We start from the raw sequence: 15,000 nt of genomic DNA on the forward strand, positions 1-15,000 counted from the left end.
GTTAAAGCAGGTATAACTCAGTGTGTAAGGTCCAGCAGCACACACAGTGTAAATAACAAGTCAAGTTGGTAAGGAGACGTTAATGTAGGTATAATTATGAGGGTTAAGAGAGCCATTGTGACAGCCCCTGTTTGGGAGATGCTGTAAGAAAAAAATAAGTAAGATTTTCTTCTGTTAGTGAATGTATTTCCTTACTTGTGATGAGGAAATCTGGTCTTATTTCTTTTAAATGGCTGTTTGGAGTGTTAGTTTTATGCTGGTCTAAAACTTGAGTTTGTCCTGCCTTAATCTCCTAAGTTTGGCCACAACACCTGATTCATGTACACTAAATTATATTTATTACACTTACATATTTTACAGGTATAGTTTTATGGACACATCACAATACAGGTGTGGTTAGAGGACAACTCTCCGGAATCAACTCTTTCTTTCCTTTCACTGTGTGAGGCAGGGGATCGGACTGAGGTCATCAGGCTTGGTGGGCAAGCATCCTTACTCACTGAGCCATCTCTCTGGCCCTGATGTTAAATTCTTCTTTTTTTTTTTTTTTTTTTTTTTGAGACAGGGTTTCTCTGTGTAGCCCTGGCTGTCCTGGAACTCACTCTGTAGACCAGGCTGGCCTCGAACTCAGAAATCCACCTGCCTCTGCTTCCCAAGTGCTGGGATTAAAGGCATTCGTCACCACTGCCCAGCCTGACGTTAAATTCTAATGCAAAATTTTGGTCACATGTGTTTCAAGGGGTTGATATTGGAGACAGTATCTATTAACAGTGTTATACAGATGAGTGTTTCTATGGCTCTTAAGTAACCATCAGTGATAACTTAGGGAATAACATTAAATGACACTTACTGTTGTGTAGCTGTTTCTTCTGGGTAAGACATGATCACTGTTTGCTCTCTTGAATCAGTGCAGCTGTGGTCATATGCACGGGAACCAGATGTGGCCTATTAACATTACTTTATGGTTAATTGCTGGAAATTGTGGTTCATACCACCAGTGACAGCAGAATTGTAAGTTCAAGGCTAACCTGGTCTGCATAGCCATACCCAGTTGCAAATAATTTAAAAATTCCCTTATGGGGGGAGGGAAAGGCTCATGAACCTTTACACCCCCGCAGCCTTTTCTACTTATGTAAGAAGAAAACAGTTGACTTGTGTAGGACTTTTGGTGGTACAGCTGCCCCCAAGTTGCCCAGAGGGGTATACCTGCCCTTTTGTCCTCCTGTAAGTAACCCCAGTAAGCTTACTGGTTTGCCAGCCTGGACTTGGTGGAATCTTTTCCTGCCTTTGTCCGTACCTAGTCTGTCTGGGGTGAATAGTCTTCTTAGGAAAAGTCATAAGTCACTCAGTAAAACCAGTTCTTTGGGAAAACTGGGCTAGTGTTCCAGGGAGGCATTAACTTGGATTTTAACCCAGAGCCAGATCTTCGTCACTTTCCCTGTTGCTGTGATAGTCTGGCAAAGCAGGGCAAAGGGTGATGCATTTGGCTTACAGTTTAGGATACAGCCCGTCATGAGATGGTCTGCATGGGGAGGACCTGAGGCAGTTGCTCAGCTGTATCTACAGTCAGGAAGCAGAGAGTGACGGCGGATGCTGGTGCTCAGCTCGGTTTTCTCCTGCTTCTGGAATCTAGGCTCTCGGCCTCAGTGGATGGTGCTTCCCCCTCAGTTAACCTAATGAAGACCACAGGCATGCTCAGAGGCCCGCCTCCCAGGTGATTATGGTGTGTCAAGTTGAGAGTTGAGATGAAGTTGGAAGCAGTGAGAGCTTCCAGCATTGTGAATATTGGGATTTTGGTGAAAACCTTAAAGCCAGTGAAACTTTGAAAGCAGTAGTGACTCCAGATACCCACCAACATGGTGAAATGCCTTCTGGTTACCGATGAGTCCCCAGCCATCTTGATTCAGCTGACGGACACAAACACTGCCATTGAGTTTGAGCGGAGCTAGGTGGTTTGTCCCCCCCCCCAGCCCCCCTTCAGAGTTTAGGATCTTTACTGTCTTGGAGTCTCCTTAGAAGGCAGGCGCTGTCATTGAACAGGTAACAGAGTAAAAACCCAAGAGTCCTTTCTTTAAAATGAAGAGAAAAATATGGAATGTTTCACGAGTTTGCACGTCCTCCTTGCACAGGGGCCATGCTAATCTTCTCTGTTTCATTCCAGTTTTAATATATGTGCTGCCGAAGCGAGCACAAGCTAGGTGTTCTTGATTTGGTCAGATCATGTTTTCTTTTGTATCCAGGGCCCAGAATTTGTATTTTCAGATGCTATCTGTCTTTCAGATGGACGAGAGATTATTTAGTGTCCTCGAACTGTAGTTATTTCATGCTTTAGACCATGTATCTTGTACTATTTTATCTTGTACATCTATTTCAGTAAAAACTAGAAAACTTTCTGATGAACTTTCCTACAGTCGGTTACTAGTCATTTTACTTAGCAGGGCTTGAATCTGTCTCAAACATGTCTTGTTTTCCCAAAGCAAGTTACTGGGGGAGAATTAAAAATTCTTACTTGGTTAACTCCCTGCATTTGAAAGATTTATTTTCCCTTCCCCCCCCACCCCATTCCCTACCCACTTTGGTTTTTTTGAGGCAGGATTTCTGTGTGTCGTCCTTGCTGTTTTTGCATTTGTTTTGCAGACCAGGCTGGCCTTGAACTCAGATCCATCTGTCTCTACTTTCCAAGTGTTGGGATTAAAGATGTGTCTGGCAAGATTTATTTTAAAAGTAAATTATTTATTTATGAGTCAGTCTTGTTCTGTAATTCTGGCTGGTGTGGAATGTGCTACATAGACTAACTGGCTTCAAACTTGTGGTGATCCTCCTGCTTCAGCCTCCCAGGTGCTGGGGTTATAGATGCATACCACTACTCCTGGCTTAAGTCAGAAAGTTAGCTTTTAGACGGTTAAGACAGGGGCCTGACATTTGTAGGCTTGTCCTTACAGCTTCCAGAAATCAGGCAGGCTTTCCTGTCAGGTAGACCTTGGTTTTGATCTCAGCTGGACTATTTGTTAGTTAAGTGACTTTGGAAGAAGTTACATAGATCCCAAATTTAACTTTTATTTATTAGCCTCAGTATCTTTTATAAAATATCAGTTTCAAGAGACTTTCAATATATGTATTTTTAAATTACTAAATTGTAGCTTGTTGAGGTTTTTATTTAAGAGTAATCTATTTGAGGGACCCACCCCTAGAATTAGAAATAAATACAGATCAGGAAAATGACTCAGGATGAATTTGGTCACAAACGGTATTGTAATAGAAGGACTTGGGTGGTTTGGTTTTGGTGACATAATCTTATTCTTGTCAGACTATTCTAGAACTTGCTTTGTAACCCAGGACAGCTTTTGGCCAGCTTCAGATTGATGGTCCTATGATCTCGCTTCAGCCTTCAGAGTGCTGGGGTCATAGGTGTGTGCCACAGAGGTAGCTTCTTAAGAAGTATAGCAGTGCTTGAAAGTCACCACTACATAAACTTAAAGTCAGGAAAGCATAGTGAATCTGTTACAGGCTCTTACTATAAAGTACAGCGTCTTTTTCAGTGACCTAAGTGCAAAGCCCCAGGTTTCCTTCTTTGCTTCACTTACCTGGTCTGATGTAGCAGTAACCACCATTTCATTGCTTTACACGATGGGTTTACCTCGTATGAATTGAGTACAGCCAGAAATTTCATTTGGCATCGTACGCTCCCCTCCCTCTTTCTCTGCACTGACTGCACTGTTACTTTAGATCCACCCACAGTATACCTTCTTTGTACTTTCAGATTTCTACTGTTGAATATCAGTTGTTGGCTAAGTTGGATGTATGACACTTGGATTCTGTGCACCAGTCATTTTCAGAGGAAGAAATGGAAGAGATTGGTATTTCACTTGTAATTTTTCAGTAAAAATTAAGAGAGGGATTAATGGTCCTTAGAACTAAGAAGAGAATTCAAATAAGTGTGCTGAACACAGCCCTGTGTCTCTGTCCTCCCCATGGCTAGCCGCAGTGTGTCTCAAGTTGTCAGAGGGTTGTCTGCTCCTACTGGAAACTGTGAACGTTGGTTAGCAGCTAGTTAGTTTCACTTTGAAACTTACACAGCAAACATGGAAGAGTGGATTGTTGCTTTAACCCATGGGAGTCTTGAGATTGACGTCAAGACACAGTGCAGCTGTCTAAGCAGTGGGAGAGTATTTCTGACATCCCTGTTAGATCATTGCTGCCCTGTCCTCTCCTACTTTCCTCTCGGACATCGTGTAGGACGGCTTTACCGTTCTTCGCTAAGCTGCAGTGGCTTCCTCACTTCATCTTGTGTACTTTTCATCCCTCCCCTACTCTAAGTCTTGTGATGAGAACCTTTTCTAAAATGTTGTTGTTTTTTCTTTTTAAAAGAGATTTACAGATTGAGTCACTAAAAAGGCTATGGATGTCCCATCTATGTTCCTTAGCTTTTAACATGTTATATTAGTATGGTACATGTGTCATATTAGTCTACACTGACATTACTAATTAGGTTCATAGCTTATTTCGATTTCCAAGGATTTTCTTTTCTTTTTTTGGTGGTGGTTGTTGGGTTAAGCCATTGTTCCATTTCCACCCAGGATACTGTCTTCATTAAGGTTTTGTTACTGTGAAGAGGCACCATGACCAGGGCCACTCTTATAAAGGAAAGCATTTAGGGGGTTAGCTTACAGTGTCACAGGTATAGTCCATTATCGAGGACTGGGTCGGGGGAAGCGTGACATTGCCCAGGCAGGCAGGCAGGCAGGCAGGCATGATGCTGAAGGAGGAGCTGAGAGTTCTAAGTCTTGATCCAAAGGCAGCAGAAGGAGGCCGTGTGCCATACTAGGCGTAGCTTGAGCGTATATGAGACCTCAAGCCCATCCCTGTGGTAACACACTTCCTCCAACAAGGCCATACCTCCCAATAGTGCCATTCCCTATGGACCAAGCATTCATACACACGAGGCTATGTTTTATTCAAACCACTAAGGATACCAGTTGAAGTGTAGTATTATGTCTCCTTAGGTTCGTCTTGGCTGTGGGAGGTTTTTTGTTTTTTTGTTTGTTTGTTTGTTTTGTTTTTTGATGGTCTTGACATTTCTCAGGAGTCCTGGCCAGGTATATTTTAGGATGGCTCCAAACTGGAATTCGTGTAGGTTTTCTTCATTATTAGATTGGAGTTGCCTGAATGACGAGGCTGTAATGTGGCTCAGGGCTAGAGGTGTTACGTAGCCTGTCAGACAGGCTCAGAGCTCAATACATAGTAAGTTCTAGGCCAGCTTGGACTACCTAATTATCCCTGTCTGCCTTACTGTCCACCCCCATATGCATGTACACACAGGCGCATGTGTGCACACCCACATACACATACCTGTGTGCACACCCACATACACATACCTGTGTGCACACAGAAATGCAGAAACCATTCTGGATTTGCTAATTTCCTGTTGCTAAAACAAGAGAAAGAGGAACCATTTAAGAAGGGGACGTAGATTTGGCTCACAGTCTTAGAGGGTTCAGGCTTGGTTGGCTTGCTCTGTCTATGTGGCCTGTAGTGAGAACAGTGTCCTAGTACTGTGAGGGTAGGGCAGAGCAAACTGCTCAACTCTAGCCAGCTGAGCTAGGTAGGTAGATACTGATAGACCGAGAAGTACAGGGAGAGCAACAGCCTTCTGTCACGAGCCCGAATTTCCCCAGTCAGAACTGCTAACCTGTAATCCCTATGACGTAACATTTCCAACTAGAATGCAGTATTCTTTCATTATTTCAAGTCATAATGTTAATTTTCAGAAGTTAAGTTAGCCTTCTTAATTTTTAAACTCATTTTGGTACTGGGGCTTGAACCTAGGACCTCGTGATGCTAGGCTTGTACTCTGTCTCCCAGCTGTGTGCTCTGTAATTTCATTCGCACTTTTAAGTTTTGAGACAGTATCTGCCCAGGCTGGTTTTAACCTCATTCTGCAGCCCATGAAGTCCTTGAGTGTATGTATGATCCTCCTGTTTTATCACTGAGCCTCAGGGACCTTAGACCTGTGCACTGAGGTCCAGCTAGGGACATGGCTTCTGCTCTTGATGGGTTAGACACGTGCATAGATCACGTATCCACCATTATAATATCACACAGCATAGATTCTGCACTTTAAATGCTCCCTTTGGATTGTGGATTCTCTTTCCAGTCTCTACCTGTGCTTTCTAGCAGCTAGTAACCTGCTCTCACAGCTGTCCGTCCACAGTCTCCAGAGTGTGAGATGAATGCAGTGGCACAATGCTTGCATTTGTCTGTGGCGTCTTTGACATAATAGAATATTATGGAAGAATACATTTAAGAATCATTTATGATTCATGAATTAATTGTTCATTCTTTTAAAATTGTTGAATGATCTTCCTTTGTGTGGATGAATCATAGTTTGTTTTTCTAATCTCTTACGAGTATTTATGAATAAATTTTCTCTAAATGTTCATGGGCACTTACTTGTTATTTTTACTTTCTAAGTTTATTACCATGTGCAAGCACACGTGTAGATACACATGTACCATGTTGTATACATGTAAGTCAGAGAGCAGTCTCGGATTCGGTGGGTTCCCTCTTTCCACCATCTGAGTTTTGGGAATTCAGCTCAGATTGCCAGGTTTGGTGGCCGTCACCTTTCCTCACTGAACCGCACCTTTTCAGATCACTTAGTAAATATCTAAGTTGTGAAATTCAGCTGTGCCTTATGGGTAGCTCTCACTCTGTAAGTCTGGCTGGCTGGAATTCAGTATGTAGAGCACATCGGGTTTAAGCTCAGACATCTTCGTACCTCCACCTTATGAGCGCCCAGCCCTAGTGTTTATGTCTTTATGAACACTCGGGGACACACTCATTTTCATTGTCCTCGCTCTCCATTTGCCTTTTCTAGAGTGGAGCATATTCATTCATTACTTTTTCATTATGTACGTACGTATGTGAGTGCATGCATCCCATGGCATACAGAGGTCAGAAGACGGCTTGTGGGACGTGATTGTTTCCTTCTACCATGGGCACCCAGAGGGTCATTCTCAGGAACCTTTATCCACTGAGCCATCTCACTGGCCTCAGCACCTTTTTATATGTTTACTGGTTATTTGGATTTTCAAGAGAAAATTATGTACTTCCTTTGGACTCTGAATTACGTACTGGACACTGGGTTTTGAGAGAAGGCGTGGTTTCCATTAATAAAGTCAGTAAGAGAAACTGTTGGGGGAAAGCCAAGTTATGGCCAGGAAGCTGAAGTATGTTCTCTGAGAAAGCTGAGATTGTTGACATGCTTGGTTTGTTATAGCAAGGGGGGCAATAGAGATTTTGATTAAGAAGAGATGCTGCGTGAATGAGAGGTGGCTAAAATTGTTTCTAGTGACCTCAGATGAAAGATGCTAAGATATGAATCTACTAGCTTCAAGCTCTAAGTTGACATGTGCTATTGAATTGCTTCAGCAGTGTAGACCTATGAAGACAGACAGAGGGGAGCGTCATGACGTTTAGGATAGATGAGTTTTGTGGGAAAACCTGGAGGGGGGAGCAGGCCAGGTGGAGGAAGTTTAATGGGATCTGCAGTCCTCTAGTTTGGTTTCTTGTAGATTGAGCAGACCTTCTTTAATACCTTAACTTGTTCAGTACATAGAGATTTTGACCTTAATACATCTGTGCTTTAGTATTTAAGGCTATTAAAAATCATTAGTCCTGTTTTGAAAAGCTACAAAATATGGATACACAAATAAAGACTATATAACATACATTATAAACTATATTTGCCTAGGTGTGGGTTTCTTGTAACCTGATTTTTAGTTCATTAACAGTTGTTCTGAGATTCTTTATAAATTGAAAGAACCTTGAGCTATAATTTATGTAGGTGAAGTGTTTCTGGTATTGCTCTAAGAGCTCTATCATTGTATGTTTTATAACAGACAGGATGGCTTTCACTCAGTACTAGTATGTTGGTCCTGAGGTTATCTGTATGCAAACTTGACAGTTGGGGCCTCAGACCAGGACAGTAGAGGCCAGTAAAACTCGGGATGCTTTTGTTAGAGAAGTGTTGGACACAGATTACTGCTTTAACAAAGTCAGATTGCTTCTAGGGATCAGAATGGCCGAGTGTGTCTCTTACTCCCCTCATTCCACTGCAAGTGACAAGGATGAGTTAACAGTGCGCCAGACATCACAGTGCCTGGGGCAGAGTAGGAGGCCTGGGAAGATTTACAGTAATCAAACACAAACAGACAGAATAGCATGAAGACATTTCAGTCCTCCCAGCCCAGCTTGCAGACTTAATTAGGCTTATTGGGGCAGAAAATATTTTTCTTCCCTCCCCAGTTTTAATGTTTTCCTCTACCCCTACCTCCTCCATGCTCAGAGTCTCTGACTCTCGTTGTGGGATCATGTTGCTAACAAAGGGAGTCCTTTCCTTGTTGCTTGCTTTTTAATTCTAACTTGGTTTCTTTGGCTTATTAGGAAACAGAACAGAAATGACAATGAAATAAGACATCGGAGACTCCATTTGTGTACTGTTTTCAGAAATTCCCCATTTAAAAATCTGCACTGAGGAATTTTTTTTGTGGTTCTATACTTAGATCTTGTATACATCTTTGTGGTTTAATGGGAGCTCTTGGCTTGCTGTCTTAAGAACTGTCAGCTGAGCTCACTTGCTCTGCCTGTCATCTCCATGCATCGTCTGCTCTAATTCAGGGGAGTGTGCACGGGTGCTGTTCCCTGCCTTTCCATTAGCTGTGCAGTGTCTAGCTTCAGTTGATGATGGCAAATGATTCCGGGTAGGAGAAGAGGTGGGGTTTCTTCCTGTCTTCCCTCTTGTGGTCAGTAAAATCATTGACAAATGCCTCTCCAAGGCTGTGGAATGTATGGATAAAGGAAAAGCCCAGGATTGCTAGGGGAGTGGCGTTAGGTGAGGATTTCACTCTCCTGTGCTCCATGGAAACAAGAAACAAGCCTTTTGAGCTTCTGCTTGCCTGCTGATTTGCCGGGTTATCCAGGTAATCTATGGCAGTCTTTGTTTTCTCTGTAGTATAAAGAGTAAGGCAAAAATGGTAGAAAAATAGCTTCAGTAAAGGGGACATACCTATAACAAGAATGAAATGGGCAAGGGAAAGGATTTTTGTACATCATCATTATTTCTTATAATAGCATTTTATTTTTTTCTTTTTGCTTTAAAAAGCATATCTTGATTTAAAGAAAAGAAATTCCTTATTTTGAAAACCCATGCCTTAATGGATTAGCTTGAGAACAAAGGTTTTAACACCCAGCTCGCAGGGATATCTATTCAGAGGACTGGAAGCATCACCCTTCTGTTACCTTTGTAGAACTGAGCTGGGTAATGACTCTTGAATGTGGGTTGATGAATTATCATTCTGTGAATTGTGATTTAATCATCTTGAATTTTTCCGATGGTTGTCTCCCTTTGATACCCAGGGGACTATGAATGGGGCATGGGGGCAGGGATTCATATTCCAGTGGGGGAAGGGACTGTTTTTACAGAGTATTCTGTGTGACTGTTTTTTCAGTCTATTTTTTTTCTCATAAGCAGAAATATATGGTTATTTGGAAAAGGTGATACAGCTTCGGGAGCTCTCGCATCAGTTTGAATTATTTTATCCTTTGTTCAGTTAGTGATATTTTTGCTTGTGTCAGCTAAAATGTTGATTCTAACTGTAAAGCTGCTGCTGAGCTGCAGTGGTGGCATTAGGGTAGCATTCGCCTTCCCTCTAGTGAGGTCTGAGTTCGAGAAATACAGTGGTGGAAACGGTTTTCTTTTTTGGGGTCTTACTAGTTTTTGAACCCAGGACCTCTTGCATGCTAGACAAGCATTTAACCATTGAGCTATGTCCCCAGCTTAGGTCTGTCTGTCTTCTGAAGGTGTTGGTCATGTTAGAAGTTATTTTCTTGTAGACAGACAGACCTAGGACTGTAATTTATAACACTGAAATGTTTAGTATTGTAGATTTCTTTATAGACAGGTTAGACTCACACTTTGGAGAGCACGGTAAAGCTTTCAGTTCATTTGCTTATCTTTTTCACAGTGACACGTGTTCCCTCGTGATTTGTTACGTTTGGAGGACTGACTCCTCAGAAGTATGAGCAAAGTAACATGCTCAGTGAGCATTTATATTATACATTGAACTTTAAGTGTATACAGGGTTTATAATTGAATAGAAGAATAAAGAAACTCGTGCATATGATGGACCTTTTTGGTGCACACATATAATAAGCAGTACTTATATACTGACATGTAGGTGTTTTTTGTTAAATACTAGGTTTTTCATTTACTGCTAAAATTACCTTCATCTCTTTTAAATCATGCTTTATATATAGCAATAGTTTATCTCCCATCTCTTTTTATAGATGAGAAATTTTATATTTAGACAAATAAGTTAGTAACCACAAAATAATGAAGTAAAGGCCAGTCAGACTCTAAAACATCTTTTCACTGTTTGCATATGAGCAGATTAAAATATTGTCTTGAAATTATTGATATCACAAAAAAGGAGCTGTAGTCTGTCAAAAACTGAGCAGCTGAGCCACTGCTTAATGCTGTAGGTGAGGACTGGACTCGGGCTTACTTCTCTGCTCTGATATTTCCACACTCCTTGTCTGGCTTATGAAGTCAGCCCGTGGAGGGTCTCCATTACCGTTACATTCAGCTTCCTTCCTGATTCTTCATAGCCATGACTCACAGTGTGAAGGGACATCTTCATTTATTCAGTAAGACCATTGTTATGTATTGGTTGCCTTCTCCCTTTCTTCCTCGCAGATTGCAAGGGCCTGTATGTTGCCTGGCTACACACTATGTGCTGTCTCAATTAACTTTCTGAGCGGGTGAGTGAAGGAACAACAAACTACAGTGTCTAGGGAGAAAAAATGACTAACTCAGCCCCAGATGACAGAAGGTTCTTTTGGGGCTGACATTCATCTCACTATACAGTCATCCTTCAAGGAGTTTATATGTTTAAAAACCTTAAAAGAAGAAAGTTACAGGACAAGTTTAGTCAGGTAGTCTTAAATTGCTGGAATTTCCCATGCAAAAATATGAATAGTCTAAAATTTATAACAGGGAGAAAAAATGATCAACCACTGAGTCTTTTACCTCTCATAAATTATAACAGTGTTTATGGGCAAGAGGTTCTATAATTGCTTATTTTTTGGTGTCTGTATAGTCTGTATATCTGTATGTCTGTATGTGGGAGTACACAGGCTTGTACCTGTGTTAAAGGATACTTAGGTCTCTCCCACTGTTCAGCTCTCCACTAGTCAGTCCATCTGTGTGTCTGCTTGGTGTGCACGTTTGTGGGTGCATATGGAGGCCAGCGCTTGCGTTAGGAGTCTTGATGCATTGCTTTTCACTGCATGTATTGAGGCGAGTGAACACAGAGCTCCTGGATTCAGCTTTCTAGCCTGTGGATGAGCAGGACTACAGGTGGGATACTGTACTCACCCGACGTTACATGGATGCTGGAGAGCTACTCGTGTCCTCACACTTCCACGGCTAGGTCTGTGCTTGCTGGGCCGTTTCCCCAGCCCTGCTTTACCCTGTCTTTTTGAGACAGGGTCTTCTTGTGACCCTGGGACTAAGTTTAGAGTGGCTGCTCAACTAGCTTAGCCTGCTTCTGCCCGAGCTCTAACATGAGGATCAGAGCAGAGCATTACTTAGTGTGACTTTTAAAATGAAGTGAATTTTAATAGTTAATTAATTTAATTATTTTGTGTGGGTGCTGAGGATCTGAGCTTGAGCCTTCCTGCTTGCATGCCTGTACTTCACGGACTGAGCCGTTCAGTTTTCCAGCCAAGAAGTGTTTACTTTTTATTTTGTAAAGATTTATTTATCTTAACTTTATGGTTATTGGTATTTTCATTGCCTGCACGAATGTGCATGTGCCTGTGTTTGTGTGTACCATGTTCATACTGTTCTCAAGGTCGAAAGAGAATGCGAGACCTTGAGTTACAGATGGTTGTGAGCCACCATGTGGGTCCTGGGAACCGAACCTGGATACTCTCCAAGATCAACAAGTGTTCCTAATTGCTGAGCCATCTCTCCAGCCTCCGTGTAGCCTTTCGTTTTAAGAAAGTATCTCATGTCGTGCATCTAGCCTTCAACTTAGGAGTACTTTTTCCCCTTAACTTCCTAAATGCTGGGATTTTAAGATTCTATCATTGCACCTGGCTTTATGGGTAAACATTTAGTTTTATTTAGAGTCTAAAAGCTTTTTTGAAGTATAATTAATGTGTAATAAGCTTTAAATGTTTGTGTGTAGGTGTGTGTGTGTGCACTCGTGTGCGCGAATGCCCATGTGTGTGCAAATGTTTGCATGTGTTAAGTATATGGCTCTGGATGCAGAGATAGCTGTGTGTGCCTCTCCTTGGAAGCCTTCCACCTTGTGTTTTAAGATGGGCCTCTTACTAGGCAGGACCTGGGGCTTGCCAATTAGGCCAGGCTGGCTGGTTAGCAAGCCCTACAGATCCACCTTTCTTTTTCTTCCCAGTACTGGAATTCCAAGCACAGTCTGCCATGCCTGGCTTTTTATATGGATTTGGGGACCAAACTTAGGCCCACATACTCACCTGACTGCACTCTCTCTCCAGCCCTACGCTGTATATATTTAAGTTAACCACCTTGATAGGCTTTGATACCTGTGTGTAACTGGCAAACTGTCATTGCAGTCAAGAAAATAAATACAGCTGATGGGTTAGCTCTGGCTGCTCATCCTAACACTCAAAAGGCTGAGGAAGGAAGATTATGAGTTAAAGACCAGCCTGGGCTATATAGTAAATTTGAGGCCAGCCTAGGGTATGTATCTCAAAAACTCTGACTAGAAACAGTAGTTTTCTTGTGCTTTCCTTGCATTCCTTCCCTCCATGCCCTTCACCGTGGGTTTCATGCCACAGTGAATTAGTTTGCATGCGCTTCATATAAATGGTCTCCTATGATACGGTTTGTGGTGTTTTATTCTCTTTGTAATTATTCTGGGTTTTGTCTATGTTGGGCCTCAATAGTTCGTTTCTTTTTCTTGCTGAGTAATATATGGATATATACTACAGTTTTCTCATTCAACTGTTGGTGGACATAGTATTTGTAAGTCTTAGACTATTAAGTTTACTTTGGATATTCTTGCTTGTCTTTGTATGGAGATAGGTTTTCATTGCTCTAGGATGGACTGCTTTGCTGGTGTGGCTGGTGTATATTTTAGCCCTTTGAGAAAATGTTTCTGATCCTTGGAATGGTCAGTCCTTTGTTTCAGCTGCTGTAGTGGGGCCTGCAGTGGCATGCTATAGTATTCTGTATTCACCAGTGTCTACTAATATTGGATGTCCTTTAATGTGCCATCCACATACTTTTTGTGAATTGTCTCTTCAGATCTTGTTTTGAAGAGTCTTCTTCTCATTGAGTTCACTGTAGATCCTAGTGAAAGCCACGATTACATACGATTCGGAATCTTTTCTCCCGGCCTGATTTACATGCCTTTATTATTAAGGTGACTCACGTTCGCAGGAGCACAAATTTAAACTCTGGATTCCAGATTATCATTCTTTCATAGAGCATGTATTTTTATTTTATTTTTATTTATTTTTAGAGTCTAAAAGCTTTGTTGAAGCATAATTAATGTATAATAAGCTTTAAATGTTTGTGTGTAGGTGTGTGTATGTCTAGGTGTTGGATGATTTCTTTTCCTTCCTGTTTTTTTTGAGACAGGATCTTTCTGTGAACCTTTGGGCTCTGTGTTTTGACTAGGTTAGCTGGTGGGCTGCTGAGCTCCCCCTAGATTGCCTGTCTCCACCTTTCAGTTGTGGAGTTAGAGATGCTTGCTATTACACTTGCCCTTTACATGAGTGTTTGGAATCTGAACTCAGATCCTCATGCTTGCACAGCAAGCAGTGTATCCACTAAAGCATACCTTTAGCCCCCAGTTTTAGTATCTCTTGTGCTATGCAATAGTTGTTATATAGATCTGAATTCAAATATATTTTAAGAACACGAGTAAATAGAATTTGAAGATCGGAGAAAAGGTAGCAGACATTAAGAAAAGATCTCTGAAGTTATGTTGGTGACGAAAGGGCTCACATAGAGTAGTATATAAGATACCACTTCTAGGGAAAGTCCCTAGTGGTCCTGAAGGCTACTAGGACATACTAACTTAACTGAAGTTAGGGGAAAGAAATGCCTGAATTACCCTCATATGTCACCTTTGGTGGTTGGATGCCCAACGGGAGCGACCGTTTGTGGTTTGAAATCTGTAGCTGCTCACCAGGAAAGGATGCTGTGCATGAGACTGGAAAACATTGCAGACACCAGGCCTGGCAGAGTGGGTCACTCTAAGCCAGCCATGGAGAAGGGCAGAAGAAGATGAACTTGAGGTTAGTGATAAAGCGTTTGAATGCGATGAGAGATACAAATACCACAGAAACAGAGACACTGTGTTAATACTGTGCACTTCTGACTCTCTGAGTGCTGCTATACAGTAGATGCTCAGAAATGGCTGCGTGATAAGTGGATGCAGTTGAGGGCAGAGAGAGAGATGGATGGCATTAATGGCTTCCAAATTTCTAATTTAAAAACAAAGAAATTATGTATATGTATTTGCCTACATGTACACGTGCCTATGTTGCCTGTGGAAGCCAGAAAATCCATATATCCCCTGGAATTACAGGTAATTGTAAGCTGTAATGTGGATGCTGAGAATTAAATCTGGGTTCTTTGCAAGAGCAGCCAGTGTTCTTAACCACTGAACTATCTCTTTAGCCCAAATTCTAGATTCTTACTAGACCATCTGTATGGATGTTGTCCTTTGTTGAGGCAGAAAAGCAATTTTGTGGGGGTCAAAGTAAATAATTTTAGGTCCGTTGAACTTGATGCCAATGGTAAATGAGTGCCTAGAACATGAGTGACTGGAGCTGAAGGTAGTCCTGCCTAGCTCTTGGCTAGGGTGTAGCGTTGACTAGGACCCTGGCGCCTTAGAACTTACTTCCAGTGCGTGGGATGAGACAGGAAGAGTCTCCTTTAAA

The 15,000-nt window shown here is 41.8% G+C and overlaps 1 protein-coding gene and 1 non-coding gene across 3 annotated transcripts in view; one reads left to right on the plus strand and one right to left on the minus strand.

Annotated features, from left to right (window-relative positions):
* The window catches only part of Arhgef12 (Rho guanine nucleotide exchange factor 12), a 131,378-nt gene that overhangs the window by 25,931 nt on the left and 90,447 nt on the right, over positions 1–15,000 (plus strand). The gene's annotated exons all lie outside the window — the stretch shown is intronic.
* LOC114635165 lies at positions 2,085–2,191 on the minus strand. Its single transcript, XR_003713418.1, has one exon. It is a non-coding gene; the product is annotated as a U6 spliceosomal RNA (small nuclear RNA).

Source organism: Grammomys surdaster, unplaced genomic scaffold (genome assembly GCF_004785775.1).
Source record: "Grammomys surdaster isolate TR1022 unplaced genomic scaffold, NIH_TR_1.0 1164, whole genome shotgun sequence".
Taxonomy (NCBI): domain Eukaryota; kingdom Metazoa; phylum Chordata; class Mammalia; order Rodentia; family Muridae; genus Grammomys; species Grammomys surdaster.